The sequence below is a fragment of the Pseudopodoces humilis genome, chromosome 6 (genome assembly GCF_049639895.1).
Source record: "Pseudopodoces humilis isolate 2021_Gansu_Grassland_sample_001 chromosome 6, ASM4963989v1, whole genome shotgun sequence".
In the NCBI taxonomy this organism is placed as follows: Eukaryota; Metazoa; Chordata; class Aves; order Passeriformes; family Paridae; genus Pseudopodoces; species Pseudopodoces humilis.
The window spans coordinates 18,410,741-18,438,289 of record NC_142205.1 but is presented as its reverse complement, the minus strand read 5'-3'; the positions used below and the strand labels follow the sequence as shown (position 1 = coordinate 18,438,289).

At 39.2% G+C, this 27,549-nt stretch overlaps 1 protein-coding gene across 9 annotated transcripts in view; it reads right to left on the bottom strand.

Moving 5' to 3' along the window:
- The window catches only part of LOC106629130 (uncharacterized), an 84,502-nt gene that overhangs the window by 18,357 nt on the left and 38,596 nt on the right, over nt 1-27,549 (bottom strand). The window contains exon 1 of one of the 9 annotated variants that reach the window (XR_015772846.1): nt 5,929-6,029. The exons of the other annotated variants lie outside the window; for them this stretch is intronic. The gene's annotated coding sequence lies outside the window, so the exon portion shown is untranslated. Of the gene's footprint in view, nt 1-5,928; nt 6,030-27,549 lie in introns of those variants that run through there. 9 annotated transcript variants of the gene reach the window in all.

Sequence of the window (27,549 nt, the reverse complement as noted above, 5' to 3'; positions counted from 1 at the left end):
GACTGAGAGAGCTGGGGTTGTTCAGCCTGGAGAAGTGAAGGCTCTGGAGACACTTCATAGCACCTTCCAGTAACTGAAGAGGGCATACAAGAAATCTGGAGGGGGTCTCCCTGCAAGGGCATGTAGTGGTAGGTCAAGGGTAATGCCTTTATACTGAAAGAGGTAGGTTTAGATTGGATATCAGAAAGAAATTTGATACCACGAGAGGAGTGAGTGAGCACTGGACCAGGTTGCCTGGAGAAGTTGTGGATGCCCCATCCCTCGAAGTGTTCAAGGCCAGATTGGATGGGGTTTGGAGCAACCATGCTGTAGGGGAAGGTGTCCATGCCAATGGCAGAGGGGTTGGAACTTGATGATCTTTAAGGTCCCTTCTATGTCAAACCATTCTCTGATTCTGTGAAATATGTCAGACCTGAAGTGCTCTTTTCCTGGTTTTGGTGGGCTGCAGAGGCATTATTGTGACGTTTCTGTCTGTGAGATCCTAGAGCCCACAGTTCCAAAATAGCCCACTGCGCAAGCTGTCTCTGGGGCCAGGGGGTATTTGGGATCCTACTCCAGCGAAGAGCTAGGAAGCCTTGGAAGCTCTGACTTTTAACTTTATTTTGGCCTCCATCTTTATAGCAGTCAGCTTGCAACCCCAGATCAAGCCAAAATTCACCTGCCTGCCAGGTGTCCTAGGGGGGGCTGCGCTGCTAATTTGAGGGTTTCCAGGCTCCCAGTCCATGGAGCTGCAAGGATTACACCACCATTTAAAGACTCAATCCAGTTGTAGAAGGCTCCAAAGCTGACATTTGCCTGAGCATCTAGCATCGCCTTGGTTTCAGTGCTGGTTTCTCTACGTTCTGCAGTTAGCAGTGTATAGGTTTAGATGATTCTGCGGTGCTATGGTTACCAAACAAGGAAGCCCCTGCAGCCATTGTGCTAGGTCATATGAGTAGAAAAAATAGAGCACAGCATCACTGCTACCATATCTTTCTGCAGGGCTTCTGAAAATAATTAAAAATAGCTTCCTGTTTTACCAGGAAACTTCCTGTTATTTATATAGTCCTCTCTGTTCCCTAAGGCAAGGTGTTAAATGAAATGCATTTAAATGAAACGAAGTGTGTGAAGTATTATACCTCCATGAAGTTGAGCAAATTCTCATTTCCATTGCTCCGTTCTCATGAGTACTAAGAGTGGCATGAACAGAAAAGCAAAATGAGGAACTTTTTGGATGACTGTTTCCTGCTTGAAATTCTTGTTCTTATAATAAAATGAATTTTTGAGTGGAGAAAGGGAGAGAGTCTCTTCTGTGGTGTTCCTTCATCACACTGCATGTGCTTTCATCTGTTTATATTGCCTCCAGCCAAGCACTCAGGAACAGGGCCTTTAACCTTGCAGCTATTTGAAGCTTCAAGGCTTTAAACAAGATGTGGTAGAGTATTATTGTATTATTGCTTTTGATTGTTAAGGTAGAAAAAACCAGTGTGGTATGGCAGAATGGTATGTGGCACTGTGAGACAGTGGGGCTGAAAATTAGGAGACTGTGTAATTCTTTAATATTTTAATTTTCTTGGCAAGTGTGTCCATCCCTGTATTGTTAGTAGGATAAAGGCTATTAGACAGTGTTTGGAGTAGCAGGACAGAAAGTTCAGTGTAGGTTCTATTGCTGCAAACAATTTTTCCTGCATATGTGCAAAGGTACAAGCATGGGAATGGGAAGTCTGACTCCATAGTCAAACTGCTATTTTACTGGTGCAGATCAAAGGAATCCAGAACTCCAGAAAACAGCAACTAGCAGGTATCTGATCTGTGTTTTTTATTTGGGGAGTAAAAGTATGAACACAAACCAAGATATTTTTCTTCATCTATATTACCACCATAAGAGATTTGCTCACTGGGGACAGCTGTGTATAAGTTCATATCAATTTACATGATTTAGAAGAAGAGTATTAAAAGTCTTGCACAATTGTGTGTTTCCTGCTAAACTGTGTCCTTCCTTCTCTTCCTTGGCACCAATTGATGGAACAAATCTTTCCAAGTTACCAAGGTGCAGTAGGCTTTTCTGCTGAAAGTTTTTGTTGCCCCTCCCCAACTGTTTTGGCTTTTGAGGTAAAAGTGGTTTAATTTTTCAGATCTGCTAGGATTTGGCCTGCATGTTTTGTTTTCCTTTTCCTGTGTTATTGCAGAATGTTCTCTTCTTGCTTACTTATTGATTGGCAGCCAGATAATGACACTCAATAAGACTTTTTTGCCATGTTTTTTTTAGGAATGTTTTTTCCATGGTAGAAAAACCAAAGGCAGTGAAATTGAGTTTAAAAGTTTAGCATTCATAAGCATTGGTTTTGTTCAGAATAACTTTCCATTTTCTCGCTTCAAAATACAAACAGCCAGAACTGTTTTAACAACAATAGTGTCATAACCAGTCTCAGATTTGTTCATTGATGTCCAGCCTGCTTTTAATTGTCTGAGTGTTATAAAAGTAAATTCAAAAGTTTTGAATTAGCAGTGTTTAAAAATCTGTGCAAATCTGGAACTCATAAAGCGTATACTGAATGTTTGTTCTAGAAAGTTAAGGCCACGTCAAAATACATTCATTTGTGGCCACTGCAGCCTTGAGTTTGGCCTGAATTGACTTTGTACAGAACTGAAGAAATTATGTATGATGTTAAGAGAGAAACTAAGCCCAGAACTCAAGAGGATGGACAATGCTAGATGTGGTGAGGGAAATAGAGATGCCTGATAATGTAAGAGCAGTGTAACCATATTGCAATAATACAATAACCATTATAGAAATCTGTAACCACATTGCTATAAAACAACACGTAAACAAAGGCACCAAAAGGATGGGGTTGGTGTACTTTTGAGAACTGTGCATGAAGAAAGTATTGCTCATTTGGCTTGCACAAGCAGCTGGAAAAAAACCTGTATGAATTTGTGCAGCCACCTGCCTAAAGTCAAGTGAAAGTAATTGTGCAGCTAGGCAGAAAGAAAGGAAGATTACTAAGAGTATTAAGATGAAGCAATTCAGCTTTCCTATTACAGCTACAGATATAAAACATAAAATGAAAGAATAATCAGGGAGAATTTGAACCTAGTAATCATTAGATCAATAAAAAGGAATTTGTTTAGGACAACTGGGAACTTAAGAATGTAAAAGCAAGCACAAAAGTGATGTTTTGGCCAGGAATGTCTGGAAAAGGAAAATAATTTTTTTCTAATGTCAGCAGAAAACTTTTGTCTAAATGTCAGCGGCAAGAAGAAAATATGAAATCATCAGCAAAAAGAAACATTTATCATTCCTGAACTTCCATGTCACCTATGGCAACTTCTGGGAACAAGTTTTTCTGCAGGGAATAGTATAAATATTTACTGGCAATTCATTTCAAATATTTTTAAGCATCTCCCTGAAAACAAAATATATCATTGGATTTCCACTCCAGAATGGTCTTCAGTATCTAAGAGAAGAAAAAGTGTGAACAATAACAGCTACTTTAAAGCAATATCTGGAAAGATTTTCATAAAAATCAATGACTGAGGACAGTAGGGTTTTCTGGTTTTGTTGCATGGACATAGTTGAACCTAAAATGCTGAAAAAATGAACCCAATGCAGTCTTGTAAGTCACGGTGACAATCATCACAGTGAAACATTTATATAGGGTTCACTTAAAAAAAGTGAATCAAGAACAGGTGGCCAAACTCATAACAGGCTATTAGCAGATAAACATGAAATTTCTCCCCTGTGAGTGTAGCAATGCTCTGGTATGTACCCAGTCCAGCACTGCTTCCCAGGCCCCACAGCTCCAAGTGCCTTATAGCACCTTGCATCTGTAGGGGCTTGAAAACGACAGCAGCAGCTCATCTCCTTCAAGCAGGCAGAACTTTCAGATGAGGCCCCCACAGTGCAAACCAGCCAGTCTGCAAGGCAGCTCAGGCAGCCACAGCAGAAGGCTGATTGACCCCTACCAGCCCATCTGGCTATAGGAACCCCTCCTGCTCTGAAACACCCCTTCTGATCAGTCCAGAGAGGAAACTTGTGCTCCACTCTGTCCCTTCCCTCTGAAAGCTTGGTGGTGCTGCTGTGTCCAAGGTTCTCCTGGGGGCTCTTCCTGGTACTACACACTATACCTTTGTAGGGTCAGACCAAGTTCTGGGCTGAGGTTGGTGGGAAGCTCATATGATGTTGGACAGAGGTTTGGCTCTCCTGGCAGGATGGAGGAAAGGATCTTACCTTTGCTTGCTCTAAACCCAAAACAAGTTGCATCTAATAAAGAAAAGATGATGGGCCTGCAGGTAAAGACTAGGGGTAAGTAGGTATTTTTCTGCTTACCAGGGTCTGAGTGGAATGCTCATTTTGGAGATATACAAAAATAGCTAGGTTGACAAAGATGTTTCTTTGTGGAAATGTTTTAGGTATTTTGTAAATTGTGGTACAGCCTGAAATGTATATCCTACCACAGAGTCTATGCTGGAATTGTGATGAGACCCAAAACCATGACCACAAGAAGGCACAATGTCTGGAAGAACTAAACCTATCTTTCTCAGAGTGTTCATCAGTAAATAGAACGAATTCATATTTTTTCTGCATAGAAGAAGACCTGAAGGACTCTCAGAATACTTAAAATAAAACAGTAGCCTTTCTGTATTTTTGTACCAAAGATCCACTCTCTAGTAAACAGAGTTTTTAATCTTACAACCTGATTACCAGATACCGGATTATATCCACCATGATCTTTTTTAGGGAGGTTACTTCAAAAAACCCCTAAGTGAAACAATTTGCATCAGTTTTGTCATGATCAGAACCATGCCTGTTTACAAAACCAGGAGTTTTAAGAAAACAGTAATAAAATGGCACAAAAGGGGATTCAAGCCACTGCTCTCTGTTGTGCCACAAGATAAAGTATATGGAGGCACAAAGAGGAACTGCCAGAGTGCTTTGGAGACCGTCTTCAGACACAGAAATGGCAAAATGGAGAGATGGCAGCAGTAGCTCCGCCTGGTGCAATGAACACTGGAATTCTTAGTAAATAGGCACTTGTGGTGTTTTTAGGAGTTAACACTGGAAATTATAATCCAACATTGGCTCCAATCACTTCACCCTCAAGCTAGGAAACCAAAAATCCTAAAGGAAAAAGCAAAGTAGCAGCCTCAGAGTATCATATAAACCTGTTAAAAATCAGCCTACACCGTGTCTCCAAGAATTTAAAGACTATGAAAATCAACAAATTTTACTATTCAGTATCTAAGCAAGAGGCTTCACCATTGCCTAATGGCTGGCCAAAGCTAGATAACAATATGCAGTAATATTTAAATAACACCTTGACAATGCCATTAGAGCACAGATTATTAATGAAAACTTTGAAATATGAAGGCCTCATTTGCCATGGTTACTGAAGTTTAGTTGAAAACTTGGCTTTTTGCGCTATGGCCTACCTGTCAATTATCTAAAGATCTTATAGGGTGTCTCAAAAAATGAAGCCTAGATTCTGGAATATAACCCTTAACTGAAATTGTTAAAATCTTTTCTTAAAGGAGATAAACATTTGCAGTTCCTGTTCTGGGTTTGTGTAGTTCTGGACATATTACCATGGAAAAATCAGGAATAGGAATAACAGATTCTGTAAAAGAAACATCTTAATGAAAAGGCTAATTAATAAATCCCATGCTTATGCAATGTTTCAATGTATTTATAATTATAAAACCCACATTCATGGAATTCTGAACCCAGCACAGTTTTTATTTTGATAGATTGGAAGAGCAGATATTTTACCAACTAACAGGAGAACCTCCAAATTTCTTTAAATCATACTGCATAATTATTTTTCCTTAGTCCCAAATTAAATTTCAGTGATGCAGAAAAATTCAAAGTAACATCTTTTAGTACATAATTTGTAAAGTACTTTTTTGTGTATATGTATCACACACATATGCACATGTGCATGCACTCACGTTCTCTTTGCTGTCATTTCACCATTAGGTTCTGTATAAAAACTGCAGAGGTTCTTTGGATAGTTTCTGATGGCTCAGAATACCCACTGAGACTGAAAGCAAGCCAGAGTTTCTGGAAACCTAAATCTTCTCATTTTAATAGTTTTGCAAATCCTTGGCATTTTGCTTTGAACTTTAACCAAGAAAAGTTATATCTTATAAACAATGGCATTTGTTGATTGGATGAAGGACTAGATCAATATTGATTTTGGCAACTTGTTTTGGCTGGGTTTGCATGAAGAAATATGCTGGTTGTGGTGTTAAAAAGTTATGTCAGTTCCTCAACATGTGCCTCTTTTTCTTGGAGCACTGCCTGAAAAATAGTTTCCAAAGTTACTTCCAGAAGTTAACCTAGTGGCTATCTATTATTGTGAGCTAACAACAGCCTTCTGCTGAGCTATCAGCATGTATGAAATAAAACCATTCAAGAAAGCAGATTAAAGACAGATTAAAAAAATGTATTTCTGTTTCACAGAAGTTCTAAAGCATAGGACCCCATTTTTATTTCCAATGAATCTGATCTACATTATTCTTGCAATTTAAAAGGAGCTCTAAAGCCAAAATACAGAGTAATAGCAACAAGACTTTGGGCACTCTGAGAATTTCCTAGTTGACACACAGCAAAATAAGAGCCATAGGATGCACACGAACTAGTCCTGATTCAAGGGCAGCACCAAGAATGAATAAAAATGTGTCTGTTAGAGAAAATGTGCCATTTTCATTTCAAAGTTTCCACTGAGACAGAATCCACTGTAAACTGATAAATTGCTACAATTATCATCACAGCTGAAATTTCTGTCTGGTTTTGAATTCAGTTTTTCTAGTTTCAGCTTCCAACTCTTTGAGCCTCTGATACCAGTGCTACAGGAAAGAGTCACGTTGAAAGTGACTATCTATTCATACATCTATCCATCTACCTACTGATCTTCCATTTCCTGTAGATGCTGTTAGTTCACATATCTTTCTCCTTTCGTGGTGCTCAGCCCTCTGATGTATTTCCAAAAAGCAATCATATCACATCCCAGGCTTTTTTTTTTTCTATGATAAACAAGACAAGCTCCTTCATGTCTGCTCTACCAGAGCAATTTTCTCCATTTCATCCAGGTGCCTGCTTTACTAATGCACAAGTATGAATTCTCAAACATGAGTGAACAAATTTTCCAGATAGTATCTTACCAATACTCTTGAAAAATAGTACTAATATTTTCCCAATTTTAAGACAAAACTTTCCTCACCTGATTCACCCTGAGATTACTTGTCCCTTTTTTGCATTCAGGTCCCTTTGTTCCTCTGACTGCATCCTGTGGCTGTGACTAGCCTTTTCATTTGTGGGGTTTTTACTGTGCCCTCGTGAGGAATGCCACTTTACAACAGAAATTTATGTTCTTTGACCCAGAGGATGGAGTTCATCTCCTCTGTCTTTAGGGACTTTTGGAAAATGATTTAGTCTGTCCTGAGAGGAGTCCAAGACTGGTGGGATAAATGAGCAGTAAAAAGCTCCTATTTCTATGTGTTGAATACAAATGCCTTGAGAACTGCTATACTGCATAGTATTTCATCCAGAGATTATGTGAATACAGTGTTGCATTCCCCATCCCCTAGAAAAGAACAAAACCACTTACTTAACATTTCTAGATTTTCTGAATAATTTCCTTATTTCTCATTTTCATCTAATAATGATTAAATACATTGTCTGTAGTTCTCTCTGGTGTCATTACTTTTGGTTCTTGATTTTATATATATTAAAAATTATAATGAACTTATCTGTATTGTCTGGGAATCATCTCTTATTCCCACCTCCCCAAAACCATGGATATATCCTTAATTTTTAACATACAAATGAATTATTTCTTAAGGTAATACAAAAAAGACAAAACTCTACTCTGTGTTGACATACATTAGGATAAGCAGAGTAAAATTATGAATCATTAGAGCTGCTGTTATTGAGTTCCTTTAAGGATTTTGTGATAGCATTTTCCTGTAAATTCCTTCATTATTCCAGAAATCCTTTATAGAGTACACTCAGTTAAATGTATCTTATTCACTGCCAAATCTAATAATATCAAGAAAAGGAGAGAAAATATTCTACAAGTAAATGGCTCATTTTTTTCATTTTACAAGAAAATTTCAGTCATTTCAGACCTTTCTAAGTCCAGCTGTTGCTGAAGTCATTCAGAATCTTCTGTCTGAAGTTTGATCAGTGCTAGTTTTGATGGCAGGGTCTGTTATCTGTTTGAAGTGGAAAGTGATAGAAGATTCTTTAGCATTTTATTCGAAGTTTGGCCAGAGAGATGAAATTCTCTAACCGTTTTTGCCTGAAATGGTGCTTCTAAATTATGATGAGAACAGAAATAATCTCCTTATTGCTCCAGAATTTGGCAGGCACCTGTAGGAACAAGCTGTACCATGGGATTTCTGAGTCTCTGACTCTAAGTTGCCAAATTCAACTATCAGAGCACCCAAAAGTGGGAAGAAAAAATAAGTTCTTTTTCTGAGGGCAAAAATGAAATGTTTCCCTTTTTAAACCTTACTTCTTTAACTTTGCTCAGTCCTAATGCATGTTAAAAAAAATTATTTACCAGGCCAGGTTCATGATTCTAAAATCAATCCAGACTTGCTAAGAATCCCCCAGGAATTTTCAGGTGACTTGTCAGCTGTATAATATCTTGTCTGGCTCCTTCTCTAATGCACAGATGCAATGCCACCGAGGCCAGAGCAGGGCTTTGGCCAGGGCCCATCTTGCTGGAGGCAGTAACTGCATTCAGCAGAAGCAACAGTTCCCTCCACAATCTCAGTTGGACCAAAGTGGTGGGAAAAACTTTATTTTCTGTTGGATTTTTAGGGGAGGCCTCAGATCACATCTAGGTCTTGTGCTTGTGTCTATTGGGTCAGAAAGCCCTTTATCATCAAATACTTTCTTCTTCAATGAGCACAACTTGCAGACTCTTTCCTAACTTTATTACATGCCTAATAAGTAGGTTGAGCTCCTTTCACTCTTTGTATATCCTCCAGGTCTTCAACCATTGCTTTGGATCCTCTTTGAGTTCCCTCCAATTTTTTTTGAGATCAGTCTTGAAAGGTAAAAACTAGAACTGCCCAAGAACAGCAAGTAGAAGCTGTTGAAGCAATGCCAGCTACAGAAACTCCCAGCCAACTCAATTACTTGGCTTCTCAGGTTGGTGTTTTACATATTGAATTCCACCACTTAGCTCCATCCTCCTGTTAAAATGCCAAAATAATCAATGAGATTATCATTCAAACTTAAGATCTTCATCAAAGGCCCACAAATATGAGACATTGTTTCCCCAGCCACGCTAAGGACACGTTGACCAGCACACACACATGCCTGGTCACAGTTCAGAGAGATTCAGATGCTCACTGCCTCCCCACCCAGCTCCTTGAAGAGACTCATGGGCAGGTGGGAGCCAACACGCACTTCAGCCTCATGCTTGAAGTGAAGAGCTAGAAAACAGCTACCTTGAGGTGCTTCACAGCATGTACCTCTCATACAATGTAAATATATCCACAGAGACATTCAGGCTCTCTTTAGAGGCCCAAAACTGTAGACATATGACTCACAGAGTGAATAAAGCTAGAGACGGAGAGTAAATACAGTCCTTTTACCTTCTGATATGAGATTTCTCAAAATTAGGCATGAAGGGCAGGGAAAATGTAAAATTACATAGTTCTGCCTTTTTATAGCACCAGGTTGTTAATTTAACAATTCTTATATAAAGGCCTCTTCTTTAGGAAATGTATTGCTAAAAAAGCCATTGCAAAGTGGGTCAGAAGCAGAGTGAGTAAAAACCATTAAAGCAATTTAAATAGTATGATAAGCACTTGCTAGACTTTCGCTGGATCTGGTTTACAGCATCAACTTGCAATGATCTTGCAAGTGCTTTGACCTCCTGAGCCACAGAACCGACAGTCTCCTACTCTATCCCCATTCCTCTTTACCCCTCTGGCTTTTGGGCTAAACTTTGTTTGTTTAGCTCAAAGTAGAAAAAGGAACTTATTCAGCTCTTTCATCTGAAATTCACTAGCTACCTAAAGAGCAGACTTCCTGGTTCATGTATGGAGCAGGTCATATTCCTCTTTCGCTATGACTGTCAGGTCTGTCATATAACTCCACAAACCCACTGCAGAGAAGTTCAGACATATTTTAGAGAAGTAGTTTACTTTAGCAAAATATAAAAGGGCAGGGACTTGCTTTCAAAGACTGAAATTTTGCTTTAAAAGTGATCTTATTAAGAGAAGGAAAATGAGTCAGTAGCATGTGGAACATGTATTATGTGTGAGACATCTTACCCAAGCAAGGGGAGAGGGGATACAGAGAAGAGTTTTGCCTGTGCTTGCAACAGCCTTCAAAAGCTTTTTTTCCCTTTGATTTGCAGGACTGCATGTTGCTTTGTTCATATACAGAACCAGCCATTATGTGTATCCAACCTCCCAACTTAGCAAACAACTCAATTACATCCTCCTGTCTAGTGTCACTGCTTTGAGTGGCACTGCCAGTACAATCTAGAAGTAGAGACATATGAAATGGTCAAGTTCATCTGAGTTTCAGGATAGGTCTTAACATACTCCACATCACACCATGCTGTGGTAGCAGCAGAAAAAGGAAGTGGCGGAAAGCTTCTGACCCAGTCAGCTTTCCACTGCATTTGAGGCATTCTGTAACTCACAGAGCCCCAGCACCAGCTCTGTGATAACCTGTCTCTCCCATTTCTCATCATCCCTCAGAGCTGTTGTGCTTTCCAAGCAGGGATGTGACTAATAGGAGAGAAACAGGATAAAAGCAGGACTGGGGATAAAATTATGAAATCACATGGCCATTTGGCACTGATCAGGTTCAAAAATCACGAAGTTGTCAAAAAGAGAGATCTGAGATATTAGACAGGTCTAGTAACTTTTACAAGAAACACCCACATGCTCTTCCGTCTTCTAACGCTTTCTCCTTTACGTATGTGTATGGCAGGAGGAAGCTATTACTGCTTTCATTTTACACATGAAGAACTGAGAGTCAGTGCTTGTAACTAAGCAGCCCAGTGCAGGGACACACAAATCAGCACAGTTCAATCATGTAGCAGCAAAACAGGCACTGGGAATAGAACAGCCATGCTTGCTTAGCTAGTCAGCCCTGCTGGAAAGCATCCTATGCCTTGCAAATGAGATTATCCTGCTTCCAGAAACCAGGATTTCTCATTAAGGGACTCTTTCAGTATCTGAAATTTGGCTTTAGAAATTGTCTTGGTATGAAAAGGTTTAGTGCTGGCTTGGTCATCTCTGAATGGAAAGGTACCCAAAGGAACTGAAAGGATCATCCAAAAATGTAGTGAAGACTTTCAGAGGAAGCAGGGGCAGAGAAAGTAACTGTAGCCACATGTGTTTGCCAAACTAACCCCTAAACCCATGAAATGTCTGCTGTTCTGCCAGTGGATATGGAGACTCTCACTCACATGAAAAAGCTTTGACTTGGGCTCCTGGGTATGTCAATGGCTCCACTGAAATTATACTACTGTTTTCATAAGCTATTTATTTCCTGTTAATACTTTGGAAAAATTCTTAGAAGAGACTTAAATGAAGACAGTATTGCAACTTGGCAAGTTCACTACAAAATTCATTAGTGCTCTTTTTTATTTTCCTTTGCAGAGCTCTGGTGCCTGTCATCAATAGTCAAGGGGAGAGTTGGGGGCTCTTTTGTTTGATTCTGATTCTACAGAGGAAAATCCTACTGGCTTTAGTGTTTTGGCCTTTTAAAATTATTGAATTTCCCCTAGGAAGTTGCAACTTTAAAATATTCTGTCCTGATACATTTTTAAATGTGCCCAGATGTTAAATGTTTACATGAATTAACTTGACTTTTTGAGTACCTGAGACAGAAAGATTTCCTAATTAAAGAAATATATATTCTCAATTAGTCTTTCCTATCTATTGTGATTCAACCCATATGATCAATCTATTTTCCTCCTGTCCTTCCTATGGATTGCAGAGATCATTCAGCTGTGGTGATTTAACATAATGCCGTGCTGTGTTCATACAGAAACACTACACAAGGGAGATTCCAAAGGGATTTTAGCAACCCTCTTCTAACACAAGATTTTTTGTATAACAGTACTTGGCCAAAGGCAAAAAGAATTTCCTTTTGGCATTTTCTTTTCTCCAATGAAAACACAAAAAGTGGAAGTTAGATAGTACTGTTATTAGAGCTTTGTTGCAATGAGAGAAAAAGTGGCGCTCACAACAGCATGGATACAGCAGATGAGAGACAGCTCCTCTGCTAAACCGTCATTTGTTCAGCTTCTTTCCTAGATTTAGGTCTTTATGGAGCTGATTCTTCTCTTGGGCCATAACTAGCACATTCCACTTCCTTTTCTTAGAATCCTCTGTATCACTGGGAGTTTGGGAGGGCAGAGAGCAAGTAATGAGTTCAGTGTTGAGTTTTTTGTGTTTTAAATTTCAGTTACTAAGGAGATGCTTGGAAATTTTAAGGTTTGCTCTGTGTGGATTTCTAATGGAAATAAAAAGATGAAGACAGAACCTGTCAAAAAATCCATAAGCAGAAAAAGCCACCTATACTTGTCCTTGGCTGCAAGCTGAATGGAGTAGGAAGCACCAGAACACAGCAATTCTGTTTCATGCACTCACTAGAGCCAGGGAAAAGTGTTGATATTTTCATAGAAAACATTTCAAAATAATCTCCCTTCTGCAACAGCTTTCAGATTCTCAAGTCTTTTTTCTGGTTTGTATTTTATTCCCTTGCTCTCCTTCCATTTCACCTTTACTAGTGCAAGAGAAGAGAGTACAAAGGTGGCAAACAATCTAGCTAGCTAGATGCATAGGTAGGTATCTTGCAGTAACAGGGCTGTATATATGACTTAAGTTAATCAGGCCTGTTGAATTGAAATGTAGTTTTCAGATTTCCTCCCATAAACCCAGCACATGCCAGACTCAGTCCCTGTGACTGACATGCCGTGCTGAAGGCCCTCACACATCTGTGCACAGGCAGCTGATGGTACAGTGTGACATTATTTGCTGCCCAGCCAAAAGAATGCGTTCCTGCTCCGCCTCAAACAGAACAGACTTGTCTCTAAACGGGCTCTTTATTCTTCTGACTTGCATTTGTCACCTGTAAATGTTGAACTGTAACTTAGTCTTGTTTCCATTTACTTCTTTATGCTGTGTGTAGACAAAGCAGCAGTAGGTCCTTGAAGAGTTCCCAATTTTTATTAAAACAGTTCTCAAGTTTCTGTTCCTAAGTAACTATGTCTAGTTCCTTAGGGTTTAGAGAACAAGCTCACTCTTTCCCTTTAATCATTTCATGCACTATTCTGATTGCATAAGGTAAGAAAGTCATAGAGCCTTTCTCTTCCTCCGTAAGATTTAAAATAGAGCTACTATTTCAAGGCACCCCTCCTGGGGGCAAAGCTTTCTGTTTTAAAAGCTGGTTCTTACTTTTAGATTCTCTTTAGAGTTCAGCATTAGATACCTTGCAAATCCAAATTCAAGTCACACAAGATTTTTTTTTCTTTTTCTTCTTAATACTACCAAATAGATGTTTTCTTGTGTCAGGGTTGTCCTTTGCACCATTAAGGGGTAATATGCACAAGAGGGTGGCTATTTTAATTTCAGAATTTTGTTATTGAGGCAAATAGTGTAATAAAACCAGCATTAAACTTTGATAAACTTGAGACAACTCTGAAAAAAAATAGTTTCTTAACAGAAGACTTCCTAGCGTATGTTTGGACTACCATTTAAATGGCCAATATAATTTTGGCCATAAGCCCACTTCCCTCCTTCTCCCTCCCCTCCTTCTCCCTCCCCTCCTTCTCCAAATGCTGCAATTTACAGAAGCAAAAAGAGGAAATCTGCTGATGACATTTTTCCAACTGAAGAACAATTTTTGCTTAGTGTTCCCTGTAGTGTTCTTTGCATAACGTTCTCATTTCTTACTCCTTTTTTTACGTGATGGCAGAAAGAGCTGGTTGCTGCAAGCCTTGGTGTGCCCATGCTTGCTTTCCTGCAGAGAGAAGAGCAACGTGGAGGCTGAGGACACAACTGCACAGATTTTAGCCAAGGTTCCAGGTAGTTCCTAGCACCCAGGATGAACCCTGTTGTACCACATATTCACTTTTGTGGGTACTGGATATGCTGCCAAGGACATAGGTAGTGTCTTAAAACTGATTCTCTTGAGACTACTGTCTGAATATATCCTTAAGTTATTTCTGCTTACCACAAATCTATAAGGAGATAGGCACATAGCACAGGGGCACTTCCACAGCGATATCACTTCCATCAGATGGCCTTAAGATATTTTGCAAGGCATATTAGAGAGAGAAATAGCCTTTAAAAATGGACAGACCACTCTCCCAGAAGCTGTAGGGTTGCTGGTATATCAGCATTCAGTGGCCCATCCTGATAGCTGACAATATTAGATGTTTTAGAAGACAATGAAAAACTCATTGTAAAATAATAGTTTATTTCTTTTTCAGGGGAAACTAATAGTGACTATGTCATTGAACCAAAACCACTAATCCAAAACTGACAAGGCATATTGCATGCATATATCAATGTCCAAGTAACAAAAGTCTCCCTCTCCCTGTTATATGAATGACTTTTTAAAGTCAGGAAAGATTATAGACAAAAGGACTGTAAAAGTTCAGAGAAAAACGCTTGCTGAGTGAAATGCTGATGAGATTACATTTTTTTTTAAAAATGGAGAAATGTTTCAAAACTGATGAGCAGAAAATTTGGCTTATTTGGCAAACAACAAAAGAATAATCCTATTTTGATTATTGCACTTTTGTGTCCATAATTTGATTCCAAGAAGGCTGAAAGGAGTGAAAGGTACCTTTGTAGCAGAAAATGCCTACTATATGTGGGGACTTGAGGGTTCTTTATGACATTATTGAACCTTAATTCTCTTAATGCTAAGAGATGATGCGGGCAGACAGAGTTGGTGGGAAGGATCCAAAAGATAACCCCATTTCTACTAGTTTCTGTTCATTTCTGAATGATATCCAGCATGTCAGGCTCAAGTTACTGTTCCCAGGCTCTCCCTGCTATCTCTTTTTCCTTCTTTAATTCAGTTAATCTTTCTCTATTCTTGCCATCTGTTTAGTTAGTGTGTCCTAAACTGTTTCTTTTGCAGCACTGCTGCAATCCTGCAGCCAGAAAGATAACCAAGAGCTGCCTTTGGCAGCTCAACACTAGTGTAAATTTACCAAATCTCAGAGTGGCTGATAAAGCTTTCTGCTACATTTTTTTCTTTGTCTAGCAGCAAGCTTGGAGGAAGCAGAGTAAGAAAATCACTCTGTTGCTGTTTTGCTGCCCTATTCTCCCCCTCTTCATAGGATTTTTTTTGTCTTGTGTTGTCCTTAAGAAACTAGGAGTTAGTTTTAAGTAAGAGATCATTTTTTGACTCAAAGTCAAAATGATCTCTTTTCTGTTTTACCAAAGGGACAGTTAACACCATAAAAATTCACAACAAGAGAGTAAAGGAATGTTCACAAGAATCTGCTGCAGCTAAATGGAAAAGAAAAAAGAAGGAGGATTAACTCAGTTTCCTTCTTTGCCCAGGTCTCCAAAAATGTCCAAGTGATTATTAGTGGTACTGTTTGTTATCGCGTCATAAAAGAGAAGATCATATTAACACCTGTGAATCTCTATGCCCAAGTGCTTCACTGAAAAGAACTCAGAGCAAATGTTCCTCCTCTGCTTCTGCCTTCTTAATTGACTCCCTGTTATTGCTGCAACCATTGCACTTAGCAGAATGCATGCTTCTGCCTCAATATGATATTTTAAAAGGCAGTTAAATGCTCTGGCATCTTCATAAGAAAATTTCTCACTCTCAGACTGTCCATGATGAAGAGGACAGAACTTCTCAGCCACTAAGTGGCATTTTATGGCAATGGAAATTTGGCATTTATACCTGTTTCAAATATGTTCCCTTGAGTCTGTTTCCTTTTAGCGAACACTTCATTTTACTTACTTTTTCATTGAGTTCTGCTGATGACAAAACGAAGCAAGGAAGGCTGACTGGAAAATTGGAATTCCATTTCATTAAACTGCTTCTAGTTTCAAAATTTGTTTCTGTGTTCATGTGAATGCAATCCGCGACCTTTCCACTGAAAACAAAGCCCTGCTCTGTGACAAAGCCCCCAGAGAAGGTTCACAGTGGCTGCACTCCCCAGGAAAGGACGAGACTTCTCTGGAGAGCTCTCACTAACCAGACTGGGGTTGGAAACTTGGTTTTCCATAGCTGGGAGAAAGCCAAGGCCTTTCTCTTAGCTTGTCTCTCCTTCCCTCCATATATCATCTGGAGAAACTATTTTGCCAAATTTTGGTGAACTGACATTTCAATGTTTGACTGCTGCAACAAAATGACATTTTTGGACAAAAAAAGAACTGTCAAAAGACTCTTAATGTTTTATAGTTGAGTGGCCAAAAAGCATTCTCTCTACCATTTATTACTGTATAATCTTCTCAGAAAAGAAGGAGCCCTCTAAACTTTTCTCTCATCAGTTGCACTGAAAACAGCACTCCAGTCTTGATGCATAGGAATCAAGTCCTTTATGCCGCAACTTCGATGACTACACAAATGTAGAAAAATAGTCAGCATAACATTTAAGAAAACTGAACTCTACAACAAGCCCAACTCATAAACAAAACTTAGACTCACTTTTTTTCTGAATCCTTTTTTATTTATTTTTCTGCAGTAATACTTGCAGAATACTTGGGTTTCATATGCATAATTTAGCATGGAAAAAAAATGTGAACAATGGAGCCATAGGTGATGCTTGGGGCAGAGATAGTAAAATGAGATCTTGTTGTTGAACTGGCCTATCCACCTCTGAGAGCAGAAAATGTACCCTCAAGTATACTGTGACATGTTTTAATCAGCATAAAATGGAACTGCCTCTGAAAACATGGATCTCACACTTGATGCACTGTACCCTTTTCTTTCCCACCTTCTCTTTTCTATATGACCCCTTCCCACAAAAGGGACTGGATAGCTTTAGCTGTTCTTCTGCCTTGATCTTTTTCATCATGCATGATAGGAAAAATGGATAGATCAGAACCAGGAATGAGTAAGCAGCTGGAGATGGATAGAACAATACTTTTTATTGCAATGGTGATGCCATTTCAAGCAGACTTACAGCATTTGCTGCTACCTGGTAGTTTCTCCAGGTAAGATCACCAGGAGCCACATATTTCCCCATAAAATTTGGGTTATGGAAAGATCTGTTTCTTACGCCAGTTACCTCTCTGTGTTTTCACTACAAAAAAAAGGAAGCACATTTGGATCATCCTGAGAACACACATCTTCCTGAAATGGAGCAGATGGCCCTGAACTCTTTAATAGATGCTTGGCACCCCCCAGGCTGGACTGTACTATGTCAAAGGTAACCTCTGGCACACACACCACAGAATGGGATGTACAGCACAGCACAACACTGGATTTCACTTTCCCATCAGAATTTGTACAATCCACATACCTATTATTTCTTCAGCTATTTGGAATGGGATTTACATGCTTAAATTCCTCAGATCAAAAAAAAATTGAGTATTTTATTACTGTTTATACTAAACAATATTGTTCCTCTTAAAAAAACCACACAACACATAAATAAAGATATAAATGCAGATGAACTGTTAAGTAATTTGCAATAGTTTGAAATACTTATATTCATACCATGCTTGTAGACTATTTTTTCACTGGAATATATTTTGCACTCGTTAACAAAGATGCTATTCCATTTAAGTCAATTGGGGCTTCTCTGGTGTATCCTAGAACAGAACTGGAGCCAAGATATGTATCTTACTCAGTTCATTAGACTCTCCAAAGCCGTAGATTAAATAAGCAAGTATGTCACTAAATCTGTTCAGCATTAAAATGATACAAAATGTATTTTTCTTCTTCCAACTAAATAGTTTTCTTCAAATTTGAACCAGATGGAAACACAGTGAGTTATCTGAGATGAGCTCATCTGGACTTCTGAGTGGAATGTCCGACATTTGGTCACACATCTTGAGATGTGAATTAGGGTCTGAATGGGGAAATTTTTATCATCTTATGTTTACTCTTGTGGATAGGCTCATTAGCTTCAAGGGGCAACAAGAAAAATGCATGACACATGCAAGGGCAGAATAAAACCACTCAGGACATGGTTCTTTATAAAATCTCTCAAATGTAGTTTGCATTCCAAAGAAAATTGTCCCTCAAAAGTCCAGCAAACACAATAAATAAAAGCTCAGCATCAAAATCAGTTATGAAATGTGGAGCAGTTCTTATTTTTCTATGTCTTCCATTAAACCTGCTTTCGCTATGTTTCTCTGGAAGATTAATATTTCAGGGAGCACACTGACTTGTAAGTCTTCCATGGAACCAGGCATAGTGTTGTGATTTGATTAATTAAAAAAAGCAGGCATCTACATTATTTCTTATAAAAGTAATTAAAAAACCAAACTGTGATGGAGTTTATAAATGTAGAGAAGCAGATGTTAAATCCCCTTGCTTTTAGGATTAAAACCAAACAGTTCCAATGAGAACTAGCTCCCGCATGGCGAGGCTACCAGGAAACTCCATGTGGTTCGCTGTAGAGTCACATCCTGTTGTCAGGTACACCAAGTGCTGCAGTCAAACAGCTCCTGTGTTGAAGAAGTACCTGTCCTTTATTAGCCTAATCAGGCTAATCTTGCCTCAATGAACTCGGGGAAGTCTGCTGTTGCCTTCACTGAGGCAGGAATTTTACCTTTAGTCAAGAGCCTGAATATTAAATGTGTTGAGCTCCCATATCTTCAGCAAAGAAAATGATACCCAGAAGTACCTCCTCTATATTATTATGTACATTCAACTTTTCGACAGTGTGAGACGGCTACTTCAGGCTAATTTACCAGGCTTCCTGGTAAGATGAATTAGCATAGGTGGAATTCCTCTCTGTGAGAATTAAGCTGCTTCTAATATTTAGACTGAACAGGTTTGGTTTTTTACACTGCATTGAACTGGGGCCAGCACAGTTTTAATGTGCAACTCTCCTGAATCCCATGAGCAGGTTGGAAGAGTCTGTTCTGTGGCAATGGAGAAAATCTGAATACCTGAGAGAGATTTAGCAGCCATCTGCCTGAAAGTTTTTCCAAAACCTACTATAGAGTTTTGGGTTTGTTTTTTTTATTTTTTAAACACTTTGTATCATAGTCCTAATCAGAATGGCCTGAATGTATTCCTGCTATGACTCCACTGCGGTTCAAGAATTATTTTTGTATTTATTCTTTCCCTCTTTTGGAAGAAAGATAGTGAAAAAAATCTGCATTTAAACAAACTTCAGGCTCATAAGACAGCTTTGTATGCTAGAGAATTCAGAGTTTTTTTGGTTTGGGTTATTTTTTTAAATCAAAATCAGATACACCTGATTTGTATTGGCTAAATTAAGATTTATTTCTCTTGCTTGATGTTTCCTTCTGGCTACCCCTGCATCTTCAACTGTGTGTAGCCAAGAGGAATCGCCAACCATGGAGATGTTAGTTGAATCTAACTGAATAAACCTGGGCCCTGATGCCTTCATTTTGTGCCTTTCTTTTTTGATATCCCCGAAGTGTTTGACAGACTTAAAAGTTTGTGCGCCAAAATTTAGATGAGTACTTGAACAGCAAAAATGTAACAGACTATTCTGAAATACAAACAAATTTGCACATGAACTCAAAGCTGAATTTATTCAGCAGAAATATCTCAGTAGGACTTTATGGTCACCAGGAAGAATGAAAAATAGCAGGATTAAAAAAAAAATCATACTTACTGGAGCTGTGGACATTCTCAGGATAATTAGTTACATATGTTTGGTTGTGCCCTAGGGTAAAATAAGTTCTGAGATGAGGTAATAAATGAATTAAATGTGGTTTTGGAAATAGTTATCCCTCACTACCCAAAATGTCCACTGCTAAAAGAATTTTGAGGCAGCCAACTTTGGAAATCTGAAAGGACCACAGACACAATTTTTATAAGGGCAACAGTACTGTAAAGAAGACACCACGAAAACTGAAGTCAGCACAATTTTGAATGCTGCTGATTGATGCGTTGAGCTAATCTAATTGATAGATTTTTGAAAGATTTGTTTGAATAAACTAGGTAATTTAGAAATGAGCGTTATAATAATGTAACCCCACTTAAAGTCATCAATTATTATAGCAGCAGCTGAAATACTAGCTGCATGTTTTGATCACATGGATGAATTTTATAAACACTGAATTGCTTTCTCCAGCCACCACCCTTCTTTTTCTTCCTCCATTTTTTAGAGTGGAAAATGTAAATACAGCTTAGCATTCTTTATCATGTTGTATGTTCATTTACTACTGTTGCTCAGTCTTGCTTGCAGTACTTCAAGAGCAACCTTTTTTCTCAGCTGTGTCCTGCCCCTGTGATGAAATAGAGAACCTACTTGACCCAGCCAATCTGAGAAGACATATTTTAAGTCCTTAACTAACGACTAGGCTTTTACTTAGGGCTAATTTCCATTTTCAGTGGAAAAGACAGATTTCAAGGACTTGACAACAGGCTGTAGTTTTATTTGGTCTTGTAGAAGCAAGAAACAAGTAAATTTCCCAGAGCCTCCTGAGGTTTTGGTAAACTGCAGAATTTCCTTCCTACAGCATGTATGATTAGCCTCCCAACTCTTTCATCTATTTTCCAGAGGACTTCATAGAACTCTCACTATTTAAAATGTATTCTTGTGTTGCACAAAAAAATATTAAAACTTAGTCTACAGTATCAAACTTAATTCTACATGCCTTTGCTTCAGCTATCCATTTTAGCTCTTCTCATTCCTCCTCCATTAGATGCAGGATGATTCTGGGCTGTCAGCTCTATAAGAATAGTCTCCAAAGTAAAGACTTTTCCAGCAGAAAATATGAATCAACAGGTCCTGGGTCTGGTGTACCTTTGCAATGCCTATTTAGCATTTTATTAAACAAATGGACAAATCAAGACCCATCAGTTTACCACTCCTGTTCCTTTGTGCCAAATTAAACCTCAACCAGTTGACCTCAACCCAGTCACAGATAATGAAAAATTGTAATTACTCCAACATCCAAAGGATTTTAGTCAGGGACTAGACTTTTGTCTCCTTCTTCTTAGTCAAGAGGTTCCTAGTCTTTGGATTCTTCCATCAGTAAATTTTAAGAACTTAGCCAAAAGAGAAAAAGAAAAATTAACTTCCAGTTCTGTCTTTGCTGTTCTACTTCTTCCGCTTAGAATGCAGGTGTAGGTTTTCTCAGGTGCACAGTATCCCCATCAAGCATCCCCTCCTGAGGCAGTGACAGAGCAACGGAAACATAGCCATGGAAACTGATGGCAAGGTATCCTAAAACTAAATTATCTTGGGTTGAGGCATGGAAATAAAAAGACAAGGAGAAAACTGAACCTGATTAAAATGTTTTGAAGGAACTTTAGGAGGGGCTGCCACCTGGAGAACTCAATATGCTTGAACATTGTGGTCTTCCAGCTGCCACAGAAAGGATGTGTCAGGGGACCTGCACAAAATCCAAAGTAGCCTGCGTCGTTATAGAAGTGTTTTCATATAATATAAAAGATACATGCTAAATCTAAAAAAGCTGCATGAGCAACTGTATTTTCTCAACAGAATTTAGCAACACAAAGCCATCAAAAATTATCTTTTAATAGCAATCATTTTATGTTCTCTGAGCATATTTCTGAAACACATTCAAAGGTGTAAGAGAAACATGAGGTATTGTGGGTAGAGGTAATCTGGACTCTGTGCACCACTGGAAGTTCACAAACACAGGTTAACCACAGCTGTGGGCTGGAATTAAGTTAGAGTTAAGCAATTTTCTACCGGATTGCATCTTACAATGATAGGAAAGAAATAATTTTAATCACACAAGTAGAACAAGTATCATTTATTCACTTCTTTCCAAAATGATATGTCCGTGTTCATAGACCTTGTTGTAAAATCCTGTGTTCTGAGCAGCAGCAATTTTTGTAATAAATGGTAGAACATAAGGATCAGGATTCATAGATACTAGATAAAGGGTTATGCATTGTATCAATAATACAATAGATGTTAATAAACATCTTGATCTTATACAATATCAAATGTAGGACTGTATCACAACTCATACTGATTTTTTTTTTGCAATGATAGCCACATGCTTCCTGTGTGACTTCTTATAAATTGCTTAATCTCTGTTTCTTAACTCCTCATCCATGAAACAGAATTATTTCCTTGTAGCACAGAAATGTCTGTTAAAACACATGTATTAATGAGTAGGTTCAATGGCAATAAAAACTGTAAAATGGCCATTAGGAAAATGTTAGAGTGAAAGCTCTCTGTATCCATACCTGTAATTTATTCCTAACTTCAGGCCCCTCCACACTTTCTGCAGACCTGTGCTAATACCCCATTGGTAAACTTTTTCATTTTCTGCTTAATTCCCAAGAGAACATTGCAAAACCACTGTATTTGTCTAGAGAGTCTTTTATTAGAATATTTCTTTTACTATTTCTTTCAACATGTTGATATAAATGAAATTAAAAAAATATATCAAAATATAGGATCATCAAAGACTATTTATATAAGAAATTAAGTATCATATAAGGAAATAATCCCACAAAACTTTGTATCCTTCAACAATCTTTGCCAGTGATAAATGTATTGCTGAAAATTTGATTTGTCCAATGTGAAATTCAGATATATTAGACATGAAACTGTTGGTCATTTAATAGATAGGAAACATGCAAATGGATTATAGCAATTCCTACTTCAGGACCTTTGATTAAAAATCCTCTGATTAAGTCTTGAGTGTATTGGAGCAACACAGATAGGGAAAATGGAGAGGCGAAGAGTGAGGAATGATGTAAGATTGCACAATTGCTCCACGTGGAGTGAATCTGCCCTAGCACTGAGGAACCATTTGAGGAAGCTGGGAAATGGAGAAGGGTGTGGCTGGTGAAACCCCGTCTCTCAGAGCCATAACCACATGTTTAAAATAGCATTGGAAAAATACACTGTGGCCCATCTTTGTTGTTTCTGAGCGCAGTAAACTTTCTACGCTAGTCCTTTAAAACAAGCATGCTTGCACAAGGAGGTCTAGGAGCCATCTGTGGCATAAATCATGTCCTTAACTTCCACACTCCTCTCAGTTCTAGGTAAGAAGGAGTTCCCATAGGCAAGACTCTATGTAGTTATCATCTAGCTGAAGTATCCTCTGGAGTGATGCACGGTGACAGAAAATATTTATTGTTAATTCCACAGAAAATGAAATAACAGGAAAAACAGAGAACAGGGAAAATCATTATTTACAGAAAAAAAGATTTGTGTGGGCTTATGCATCGTGAGTATAAATAGGTCACAGTCAGGAGTAATATAGTATTCTAGCACAATAAGTTTCCACTTAAGAAGATATTTCATTTAGGCAGGGCAAGAGATTTTTCTATGACAAAGAAATAACAAAGAAAGCCATGCAGCTAAAGGCAGTAACTTTACTGAAGGTGTCTTTCTAACCAGTTATTTAAAGAGAGAGGAAGTGGACATGGAGCTACCACAATCACAGCTACCATATGATTTTGATAAAATGCTTCAGGAGAGAGTAAAATGACAGAATTAAAACAAAAGAGATTCTCAGGCTGATCTATCTCAAATTAAGTCTAAAGGCCTTTATGTCACTTCATGCCAGCCCCTATTTCAAAATGGTTCAGAAGGCCCTTTCCAGAGGGTGGCAGTCCCACATGTAGGATGCTGAGTCAGTTCTGAGTAGCCATGCAAGATTACGTAGTGGCTTTGGGGTTTAAATTTTGATTTAAACTGAGATGTGATACCAAGGCTTACACCCTGACATGACACTGGGATTTGAGGTTGTCATTGTTAGGAGTCAGTGCAGTTGTTTGATCAGTTCCTAAGTCAAATGGAGTAAAGGTACAAGATAGCACATCAAATAACAAAAAATATTGTCATGCCTTGTCTCAGTGATGTATCGAATACAGACTTTATGTATTTGTCAAGGTCACACGATCACAGAATGTTTGAGGTTGGAAAGAATCTCCAGAGATCATCTGGTCCAACCTGCCTGCTCAAGACTGGGCCAGTTGTGCAGAACCATGTCCAGATGGTATTTGACTATCCCCAAGGATCAAAACTCCCCAACCTCAGGGCAAACTGTGCCAGTGAAACAGTATTTCCTGACATTCAGAAGGTTTGTGCCAGCTCTCTCTAGTCCTGTTAGTAAACAGCATTGAAAAGAGCCTGGTGTCATACTGTTAGCACCCTCCCATCATATATTTATATACACTGATGAGAAGGACCCCAACGTGCCTTGTCTTCAGGCTGAATAGTCCCAGCTCTCTCAGCTTTTCCTCACAGGGTACATACTCCAGGCCCTACACCAAATACCCGGTCCTTCACTGGTCTGTGTCCAGTAGCAGTTTTACAATAAACCTCCTCATAATTGGTCAAGCTGAGGAAGAACTGTATATATTTCTTGCTTTCTGAGAAAGATGCATTGGCCAACATCAACCTTATCTAAGAGTCACAGTTTTGTTCACATAACATATGGTATCCTCTCAGTCTCAAATCTTCCAGATTTGTGCATTCTGGAATCATTTGCAGAAGAAAACTGAGTGTCCTGGGTACAGAAGAAAAAGAGAGGTGGAGTTTTCTAGCACTGTTAAATTCCATACCATCCATGTCATGGCAGGGGAGTGCAGTTTCAGCAGAAAATACTGAGCTGCTGGAAGTGGGAAGTGGAGTCAGTCTTACCTCGGTGGTGGGGAAAGATAGACCGGTCCCTTGAACACACATGAGCTGTAACTGCTGCTGAAACCATGGAGGGGTGACTGCTGCTGCTGCTGCTGCCCTGGGGAAGAGAACCCCCTACATCAAGACTACCTCTGCAGCTGTTTCCTGGCAGCACGACTCCTGTCCAGACTAAGCAGCTTCCCAAGTACTGCAGGGCCCAGTTTTTTCAAGTAAATGGTTCTTAACTCAGAATTTCTGCTTTTAATGCCGCTCTGACAGGAGAGGGTGGGGGAAGAGACCATCTTAAGTGGGTTTTAATTTTCCACTCTTTATTAAACTAGCACACCGAGATAATTTCAGAGCTGAATGGACTTCATTGTAATAAAATAAGCTTTTTTGAACTTTCAAATATTTTGGAAAACTTAATTTGGCTAACTGACCTTGCTTTCACCCAAGGCACTGGTATCCTGTGCAGCAGCAGGAGTAGGTCCTAGTTTTGCTCTCCTGTGCAGGGCTGAGATGTGTGCCTATGGAACCATGCCAGGCACATGCAGAGAGGCACCTTCCCATCCTGCCCTTCCCACTGGCAGCACAAACCCTGCAGTTCTGACTCACTGCACAGGGTTCACAGGCACCCTAAGTGTGCAGCTGTTTGAGATCTGCTCTGCTGATAGAGATCCGCTCCCTCTGGCCTCTGGGGAAAGGCTAGCAGGTCAGATCCTGCCTCTTCCTCTGCCTTTCCTGGGCTGTATGTCTACAACACAGGGAGCAGTGCAGCATGGTCCAGGGAGGAGTTGAGCTAGTGGGGCCAGGTCTGGGCAGTTACTACTTTGGATCCCCAAAGCAGTTCTGCATTTTCATGCTGTTGGGTTGAAGGTGTTAATGCAGCTTTCAGATGAAGATGTGAAAGACTGCAGTAAGATCCCTGAAAAAATATAAAATCTCCTTCACGAGGTCTATAATGACAAGTTTAAAATTACCTGTCAGAAATGCGTATGGATACAGGATCCTGCATCAGTGCTGGGCAGTTTGAGGTCCAAGTTTTTTTCCACCCAGCCATTTCTACAATACCTAGGTAAGAGCTTTCTTTCTCCACTGCAAGTAAGTTCTTAGGTTGAAATACTCCTGATACATCTTCCTTATTGCACATTCATAGGCCACTTGAACGTGAATGAAAACACTTCCAGCACTAGTGCTTCCAGTTACTTCTGACTTCCCAGCGAGTAGAATCATGTCCCCAGGCTCATGGAATCCCAGCCCACTAACCCCACCTCACTGAGGTTGCTTGAGCCTACACTCTCCTTCTTATACAGAGAATCACCATAAAGAGACCATTTCACCCCTCTTGCACTTCTTTTACATTTGTCTGGATTTATTGATTACATAGCAGGGTTCAGGAAGGAAATATTTCATACTACTTTGCAGTCTTCTCATGTCATCTTGAAAGTTTCTATGCATATTGGTCTGTCATTACGGAAAACATTTTGTTTTGGGGAGCTCACAACTAAATCTAGCCTCATAATCAGATATGAGTATTTCAGAAGGGAGAGTCTACCAGATTCTCCAGAATACTTTGAAGACTGATTGCAAATAATTTTTTGTTTAGATCGATCTGACTTCAGATTAGTTAGAATTGTTGTTAATAAACAGTGAATGACTTTGTGCTGAATGTTGCTGCCAGTTACTTCATCCACTGTGCTCACAGTGAGATTTTTTTTTAAAAAGACCTCACAGGAATAATTACATTCTCTCATATTAAAATGATTTATTCTTGTTTCTTCTTGTTATGTACACTTAATGTCAGTTCAGGCAATTAGCTTTAAAAACCTTCTTGGTCTGACACTGCCAATTCTCAACCACTGTCACCCAAACTGTGTGACAACAAAGGCTGCCATTCAGATCTCTAGAATGCTGCCTTTTTTATTAATTGACTGTAATATAAAAGTTACTACTACAGTGCTACTGCAGTAGTCCCAGTGTGTATTATGATAGTAACCTTTCTGATATGCAAACAGAAATAAATTTAAATCATAGTCTAAAGGGGTTACAGCATCTTGCTATGATCCTCTGGTGAGGATCCAAACCCTGTGGGAATTACATCTGTATTCTCACACTCATTTCCACTGTGCTACCTTGGACCAATCTTCAAACCCTCTTCATCCTTCAGTTTCATAATTTGTGAAATGACACTTCATAATGTTTGTGAAAAGCTTTGAAATACTGGGTTTAGAAGACACTAGAAAACCCCACAGTAAAGACCTTCATTTGTTTGACTGTGCCTTACCTAGGATCTATGTAAGCAGCAGGTCCAACTTTAAGGCGTCTGATGACAGGGGAACAAAAAATCCAGACAGTAGGCATGGTAAAAGACTGGGTGAAAAAGATATCTACTGCAGGCTTGCCGCCTGGTATTCACTTTTGTTTAGCTGTCCCAGAGATCTGATAGACTCATGCCCAGGGTAGCTGAACTCAGGGAAAGTTGAGCCCATCCTGTTCATATTCCAACCTGGCCATCTGTGGGGGAACTGTGGTCTGCAAGCCAGGCAACCATGTCCCTGCTGAGATACCCTGTGTTAGCATGGGCCAGGGCTCTCAGGTAGGAGCCTGGCCATTTCAGTTAGATCAAAGGACCCTTGAGCTGTCTAAACCAGCACAACCTGGAAATATTAATGGAAACATAGAATCATGGAATATTCTGAGTTGGAAGGGACCCAACAATCATCATTGTGTCCAGCTCTTAGCCCTGTAGAGGACAGCCCCAGGAATTACACCATAGGCCTGAGAGCATTGTCCAAATGCTTCTTGGAGTCTGGCAGGCTGGTTCTGTGACCACTTC